At 40.2% G+C, this 8,513-nt stretch overlaps 1 protein-coding gene across 2 annotated transcripts in view; it reads right to left on the bottom strand.

Moving 5' to 3' along the window:
- Positions 1-8,513, bottom strand: part of cdh11 (cadherin 11, type 2, OB-cadherin (osteoblast)) — a 78,272-nt gene that overhangs the window by 52,622 nt on the left and 17,137 nt on the right. Inside the window, exon 1 of one of the 2 annotated variants that reach the window (XM_020601560.1) lies at positions 7,544-7,607. The exons of the other annotated variant lie outside the window; for it this stretch is intronic. The gene's annotated coding sequence lies outside the window, so the exon portion shown is untranslated. Of the gene's footprint in view, positions 1-7,543; positions 7,608-8,513 lie in introns of those variants that run through there. 2 annotated transcript variants of the gene reach the window in all.

The raw sequence follows: 8,513 nt of genomic DNA on the forward strand, positions 1-8,513 counted from the left end.
AAATTTACAAAAACACCTGAAAATCACAAATGGCATTAACCTTTGTGGCTCCAACTGAAAGTGCAATCATGCTGATTATACTTTAAACCCTCCTGTTATTTGCATAGCGCTCCCATGCATGCAAATGTTTAAAGGGTGACGCTCACTCATGACAAGCGGGATGAGCTACAGATGACAGTCAAACTGCACTTTAAGCGCGGTGCACCTGCTTGATAAATAACAGGAACCTCTGTAGCCACAGGACCTTCTTGAGTCTGAAACAAGGTACAAATGGTTCAGTACGCCTGGCCTCAACTCCCTGCTCCTCTCTGGCCTCTCTCTCACTTTCCTTTGGTCTCTCTGTTGGTATTCTGTGGCCGCTCTCTTGCAGCTCAGACTGTCTTATCTAAGTCTCCATTCAGACAGAGAAAAAGGCAGAGCTGCAGAGAGAGAGTCAGAGATAGATAATACAGGTCACTCTCCAATGACAACTCTAAAAGGCATCTGGGGAGAGCAGTGAAAAGGTGAGGAAGAGAGAAGAGCTGCTCTAAAACGCTATGGATTTCAAGCTGGCACCATGACAAACATGCAGAGTAAATAAGGAGTTTGAAATGAAAGTTACTGTACATCTGTCTTAGCTGTTTATTTTAAAATCTGCTGAGAGCCTGTGGCAATGATAAATCAGCAGAAAACATCCACCATATGCCTGAGAAATGGGAGGCTCAGCTGAACAACAGTGAGCAGTATTAACTCTTATCAAGGCACGGGGCAATCTGTAGCTTTTGTCATTTTGATGCCACAGAAATGGTTCAGACTCAATTTTAATATTTTAATGTGTTAATGTGCAGCTTATGGTCAGGATAAAAGAGAAGCATCTTAGTGGAAGAAGATCACAAACATTCCTCAAAACGTCAGCTGACCATCAACTCAATGTCACTCTCAGCTATAGTTTTGAGTTACGTTCAGTCCTAACCTCGAGCAGGAGTACAAATGAGAGAGGTCCATTAAATGCAAGGATGTTTGTTTTATGATTCAACCCCTCCCTGCCACACAGGTGAGGTTGGGGAGAGTTTATAGATATTCTCCCAATCTCTTTACCTTTTCCTGCCTTTCCTCTCTTCGTCCACATCATCACTTCCCTACTGCCTCTCGCTTTTGCTCCCTACCTGAGGCAGATCGTAAACTCCAAAATAAATTAAATTTGTTCTCAAACTGCCGTCGAATATAGGGCTGCAATCAAATGCCAGCATTTTCACTGTGACTCTGTATCATTGATAAAATGATGCCCAGGCCAGTTTAGCAGCTTGGGAGTCGCAGTGCGATTTAGGAAGACTCACCAGTTCCTCAGAGATGCATGCAAACATATTAGAATTGAAACAAGTCACTGAATGTTAAAAATAAAAACCAACCAGTTACAGTATATAACCTGTAGGTGCATTATAGTTGAGGATGTGCTGAGAGATGCTGTAAAAGAGGCTGTGAGGAAAATTCAGCTTGCCAATCTGCCCACACACAGGAAACACAGCTACCTCGTTGGGCCGTTTACTGTTACTTTTATTGGCTGTATGAGAGTGTTGAATTGATCCACACTCTCAGCACAAGGCTCTTTTTTTTTAACCCCCTTGTTATATATTTAGCCATTCCTCCTTTCTCAGCCATCCTTTTCCTGTACTCTCACTTTGTCTCTCTGCCCACCTCTGCATCTCTATCAACCCCTCTTAGCAATTTATCTCTCACATAGTGCTATCACAAGGTTGTAATGTAAAATCAGCCTCAATCCATCTCTCTTGCCCTCTCCTCTCTCTGTATGTGCTATTAGATCTAGCTGGTATAGCTATAGTCAGCCCTACTGTCTAAATGTTAAAAGCCTATCAAGTTTCTTTGTACAAGCTGCAATAGCTTTGTCCTTATATACGTAATACGATGTGCTGTGTGTGGGTGTGTGGATTTGTGCTTAATGTGTTTGTATCTCCTCTGTATATATGTGTGTGTGTGTGCTGTATGTAATGTGATGCAGTCTTTTAATTTAGGAAAGGAGACTCAGTCAGCAGGGACAGGTGATGACCTCTGCTAGAGGAGATGCAAACACTGTGACTTAACATGAAATTGATTTCAAGGTAAAGCTGAACATATGAGGCTGCTGATGTGGAGTGTGTGACTGCTGGACCGCAAGTTTGTATATTGTTTTAAAAAAGTAATAATTCTACTTCAAGCTTTGGTAGACAAAACTAATTTCAGAAAATCCTCAATAAAATTCTCATTGTCTGTGATGCAACATAAAATTTTTACATTTACATTTGATTTGATTGATAGGAAAAACTCAAAAGGAAAACTATTCTTTCCTTCCTTTCTGCAGATGGCATTTCCTAATGTTGACCACAAATCCCACCAGACTAGAAAAGAAATACTTCTTTGTGTGTAATGGGGGCAATATTAACTGTCAGATCTAAAATTTAAATGAGGGTAAATCGCCACTTGTCTATAAATCTAGATTTAAAGAGCACCCACAGGTCTTAGTCTTTGATTCAACCTAGTTTGAAGAATCGCTGGGGAGCTGACTTTAAAGTCATTTCTGAGGCCCCAGAGAGAAGCGGCCCTCTTCTTGGCAGTAATGACTAGGAGAATCACTTGGAGTGAGCTGAGCAGTGGCAGCAGTGACTGATCAATAAAGAGACTGCAGTTAGAAATCAGGGTCGCTGTAATCAATGACTCTTAACGGCAGCTGGAATAGTAAAAGAGCAGCTGAAGGAGAATCCCAGTCGCTGCCTCTTCTTCTGCCACACTTTGTGCTAGTTTTTCTGTCATACATCCTGCCACTGACACTTATGCCTTCTTAGGGCTTAATTTTTCACTTTTAATTTGAAGTTTAATTATACAAATTCCACTGTTGACTTTTATTACCCCAATTACCCAACTGATGTTTAGTACTGTAAAGCCTAGACAAGCAGCCGGGAATGCAAAGTTGAATCCATTTACCTTCGTTCCGTTTGTGCCCCTCACTTTTATGCTGCCCTGCCTCTAATACGTTTTCTTTGATTTGCTCGATTTGCCATCACAAGGCTACAAGCTGGGTTCAGACACCCTGCAAGTGTCACATTGTTTTCATCCTAATTGGCTGCTTATTATACTGTCTCTACACATAGCCTCTTCTCCAAAGTTAGTTTTCTGTTGCTCTGCTGCCTGGATGCTTAACTACAGTCCCTGTCAACCAACCATTACATCAGTGGAAACCTGAAGGAGTGACACAGGGGATGAGAGGCCAGAGTGAGCATTTTAAACTACTGACATCTTGCCTTTTCACACAGCAGCTGATTGAGCTCATGAACTGTTTGTGTATGAAAAATGCACAGGAGGTGTTTTTGTCATTAAGTATTATTGCTGGTGGTAATTTGTTCATCTGGCAGCTTGTGTCAGGTGAGCTGAAAATATGTGCTTTGAAAATGAAAGTAATTTTATCTAGATGCCAGTTAGGTATTAATGCAAATAATGCCCATGGGACTTTTTACTTCTCAATGATCAGAGGGACACAGAGGAAGACAAACTGTAGTTTTCTAATCACTGTGTGTGACTACCCTGCACAGGGTATTTAATGTCAACAGTAACCACACATGCACCTGCACTCACACACTAGAGTAGCACTGCTAATGGTTTATGTCAAAGTCTCTGTCAAGCAGCCCCACCCATCACAATATCACACACACACACACACACACACACAAACATAAACTATCAAGCATCAGCCGTGGAACTGAAAGGCCACTTCAGACAAATAATGGAGATGTGGTGGCCTTGGTGTGCGTTTGTGTGCGTGTTCATATGTGTAGCTGTGTGTTTCTAAGTGTGCCTTCGTATTAGAGTGTTTGTGTTGAAAAATGAGTGTTTCTCTAGTTCTCAAGGGGGAATATGTAAATTGATCTGTGGATGGTTGCGGTCAAAGAGGTTTGACCTATTTGCAGTGACGGCTGCATTGTGATCTTACGTTTGTGTGTGTGTGTGCGCACACATAGAGCGAATCAGTGAGAGTGATTTGCAAGTGCACATGTGCAAAATGCATAAATGCAAAACTCTCCCAAATGAGTCTGTAATTGGTTTTAATATCTTCCCCTATGGATTTCACATATGGACCAATTAATTTACAGTCCAAGTGAAAGTTTTATCTGGAAAGACTAATGAGAGAACAGCAGAAACATCTTTTATTCACTGATCATCAAAATTACAAGCAACAAACTGTAAAATGTAATAGTTGTAGTGCAGTGACAATGCACCTGTGGATGCAGATGGTCACAGAAGATCAAGGAAGACAAAAAGATTATAAAGACCTCAGGAGTGATGGAAAGAAGTTTTTTTTTTTTTTTTAATCTAGGATTATTCAGATGTGTTTTTTAAATAGACAGATAGATGGTGGTTGCTTCTTTGTAGAGACTTGGCCAGTGATGAATAACTTCATCATTACTACTAGTTCTACATGAACACACGCTAAAGCCTAAATAGCCTCAGGGGATCTGCAGAGGGATCAGACATGCTTGGGTGTGTCCCAGGCTGTAGATAATCATAGAGAGGCTGCACTAAGGAAACAGAAAGCTGGACAAAACACACTAGGGGATAAACACATGTTCCACCAAGCACAGATTTTCAGGCAAACAACTTGATTTAACTTGATTTTAGTGTGCTGTTGAACCAAATCTCAAAGGCTCTTTTGTGCTCTTCTTAGCCAGGTTTGACATTAACTGCTTACAGTATGAAGAACTGGTAAAACCAACAGATTTTAAGAGATACTGGTGGTGCTGTTAGGGAGCAGTGGCTTCTAGGATTCCTGACGTCGCGTATGGATCTGCTGCCTTTTGAAATGAAGCCTTTTCCTCAATCAGTGTTTGGGGGCTGACAGCTTCAAAGCTTGTTCATACTACTATTTGTTCAGGCACTTTCAAGGTGTAGTGAAATTAAGGCTTTGATTGGTTTGTGCCAGTCTGCTAATTTAGGTCATTTAGGACGAGACACTGAGGCCAATTAAATTAGGAGACGTCATGTGAAAGTGCTTTACAGACGAGTTCTGTTGTACAGTTTTTGTGAAGCCACAAAACACATCAGTGCTAAAAACAAAAACTTTACTAAGACGTGTTAGAGAATGTTATTCTGTTTTCCACTTTTATCTGATGATCCAGAAACTTAAAGACAATTAAAACTGACACAGGCTTCTAAGGCTCATTAAGCCTCAAACAGAAATAGTAAAGATAACCAAAAACTTAGTCGGGATAACTTCAGGTTATGGTTAAATAAGCCACACCTTAAACCCTTTAGTAAGTAATGCCTGACAGGAGAAGGCCCTAAATATGCTCACTATGAGAGACGGAGACACGCTGTGTAAATTCTGGAAAATGAAACAAAAGACATTTCTGTTTAAGGGGAAGAGGGAGGTTTTCATTACTTGCACAGAGTCTTAGAGCAAGAAGAGGTCGATTTTATTCACAGAGTCTTGTATATCTTTAGGAGATGGGTTTTCAGCTTATAGTATATCTGCAAAGAAATTGAGTCCTCTGTCTTTTACAGATCCCACACACTTTCCTGGGGAACCTACATATATTTTTTGAGTTATTTTAGTGTTTGTGGTGACTTGCAGTAATTTAAATCCCTCAAGCTGTTTCTGCTTTTACACCGCCATGTGAAAACCACAGCTGAAAGCACTTCTCTTCCCATTTAATCAATCCATCCAGTGGACAGTTTGTAGGTTCTCTAATAGCTAACAACTGGAGGTCGTGCCCACTGTTCATGTTGCTAGTGTTGCTCAACAAGGAAACCGACTGAGAGAGATGAAGTAAAAAGCAAACCCACATCAACCTTATAAAACACACAGTGGTCTACCTTGTTTTGATGAATATTGATGACCTGTTTTTTATCTAACGTCAGACCTATGTAACCATTTTTTATCCACCACATTTGAGATGATAAATAACTGGATGTCACTGTTAATCCATTCCTTTGTTTATAACTACAACTCCAGGTGTGAAACGTGTATAAAAAGCTACAGGAAGACATCAAGTGGCTTCTCCAACAATGCAGTGATGACAGACATTCTCTTTTTAATGTGCCTCAAAGCTCTGACTCTGCTTGTGCCGCCCATACACCCACAAACACACGGACGTGCACCTCCCAGCTTTCTCCTATAGAACACGACTTCTTTGTCAGCTTCTGTCATACCTTCTTCACACACACACACACATTTACACCTGTGAGCAGTCTGTATGATGACATCCATATGCAATGCTTAGCCAATTATAATTATATCTGTCTGTCTCTCGCCTAATCTCTGATTTAGATGTGATTGTGTTATCTAGCACCAACTTGTTTAATAAATAATTTAATGAATTGATTTGTTATTTGATAGAAAATATCAGGCCTGGGCGGAGCTAAGAACAGAAACAGAATGTTCAGCTCCACAATTATCTAAACATCTGTGCAGTTTACAAAACGGCTGCTCTCTAGCACTTTGTCTGTCAGATACATATATATTTTAAGGATGTTATGATATTTCTAATTTTGCGATATCGAGATAGAAAAAATTCTCAAAACAGTCATAGTACTGTGATGGCATCTACCCAGAAATGAAATCTGGTTATTTCACTAGAATAAGTGCCTTCAGGTCGCAGGATTTGAAATGGACACAGCGGATGGTCCGTCATCAACTTTTACAGCTGTTGTGTTGCAGCATTTCAGTTTTCTTGTTTCAAGAAATGACAGAAAAGAAACTGAAAAATGCACAACAATATGCAAATACTGCCAGATGAAAGTAATACTAGCCTCGTTTAGGACTGAAACAGTCCTGGATACATCTTGCAGAATTAATGGAGATGGGCAAACAAAGCAGATACACAAAAGCAAAACCAGCCACTTAGTAACCACCCTTAAATTCTTTTCTCTTGAAAAAGTGACCACAATGTTTAAAAGTTAAAATGTGAACTTTAAGTTAAAAAACCCCATTTAAGGTCATTTTTTTCATCTTGTCTCCATTTTTTAATATTGTGACAAATATTGTATTGTGGACTTTTTATCATGGCAATATCATACCATGAGCTTTTGGTATTGTTACATCCCTAATATATCTGATAAAATATATTAGAAAGGTCAAATTCAGCGTCTAACTGTACCAGCAGGATAGCAGGGGGATTTCCTTTCCTTTATTTGTTTGGTAAAACAGAGACTATGTGGAACAACAGTCCGCCTCCATTAAAATGATCGTCTCTGTGTATTGTGATACACCAGGAAGTGCCCTTTCTGGTGTATCACAGCACACTAGGTAAACAAACAGAGAATTACAATAGGCAGAAAAGACCATTCATATTTAGACACACATTCCCATGCATCCTGCCACATCAGAAAGCTTCTTCTCTGTCTTGAAAGAGGTGAAAGTTTAGGGTGAAAGGGTTGAATGGCAGAGGGAGCTGTGTGAGCTGGAACAGGAACAAACAGCAGTGATAAAAAGACCATGAAACGTCTAAGCATTTACATCACACTCAGCCTGTTTGTTAGCCAGTTACTCTGTGTGTGTGTGTGTGGTGTATTTGCTAACCTCCTACTGAGTCTCCCTGCAGGTCCAGCACACACACCATTAAAATAAGTGTCTCCTTTTACTTCAGTTGACTGTAGTGTTATGTAAATGAGTGACGTTACAGGGCTTCTCTCTCTCCCTCTCTGTCTCCCTGACACACAGAGCACTTTACTACTTTACTACACTGTCTCTGACAACCACCCTCCACTAATATGTAATGGAATAGTGTCATTTTAACAACCATGGTTTCCGTAACAATGGACACGCCCCCTCCAGGACCACCCAGAATCTGCTGTCACTACTGACTGAATTAGCCTTCATTGTCCACAAGGTTCGGCCTCTTTTGTTTTAGTTTAATTGGCTCATAATTATTACATGGTGATAACTCAGAAATTAGGCCCAAACACCTTTCCACCACCATGCAAACTACTTTTCTACACAGTTTACTGAGTAGATTTTAGGTCATCATAAATACAAATTTTCTAACTAGGTAGACTACTGTATACAGGAAGTAAAGCTAGTGGGAAGTGAGAGTGCATTATTACTGCTTTCTTGAAATTGTTCTAAAAATAAGCCTTATGTTACCCAAACACAGCTAATCAATATTACATTTTTTTGTATGCTGTATGGAGCATCACTGTGAACCATGTAATGGAGACATATTGATGAATCTCTCATCAAGATGACCAGTTGCTCATTCACCCACAGGCTCCTGCGTTTCTTTAAGACCTGTTGAAAAGGCGAGTGCTCTGCTGAGAGCACAAATCTCATTAGAACCCATTAAATGAAATCAGAGGTGGCATTTGGAAAGCTCTCCTAAAGGCTTGCAGTGTTTCTCCTCAGCAGTTTGAAGTGTGCCTCTCTTTCTGACCATTGTTAGAAGACATGGATTATTTTGTACTGCAGTGCAAAAAAAGTATGATCTCATAATAATAGCACTGCCCTCATCATATGAGGGCAGTGCTAAAGAGGAAGAGACAAACAAACATGA

Source organism: Monopterus albus, unplaced genomic scaffold (genome assembly GCF_001952655.1).
Source record: "Monopterus albus unplaced genomic scaffold, M_albus_1.0 scaffold52.1, whole genome shotgun sequence".
Taxonomy (NCBI): Eukaryota; Metazoa; Chordata; class Actinopteri; order Synbranchiformes; family Synbranchidae; genus Monopterus; species Monopterus albus.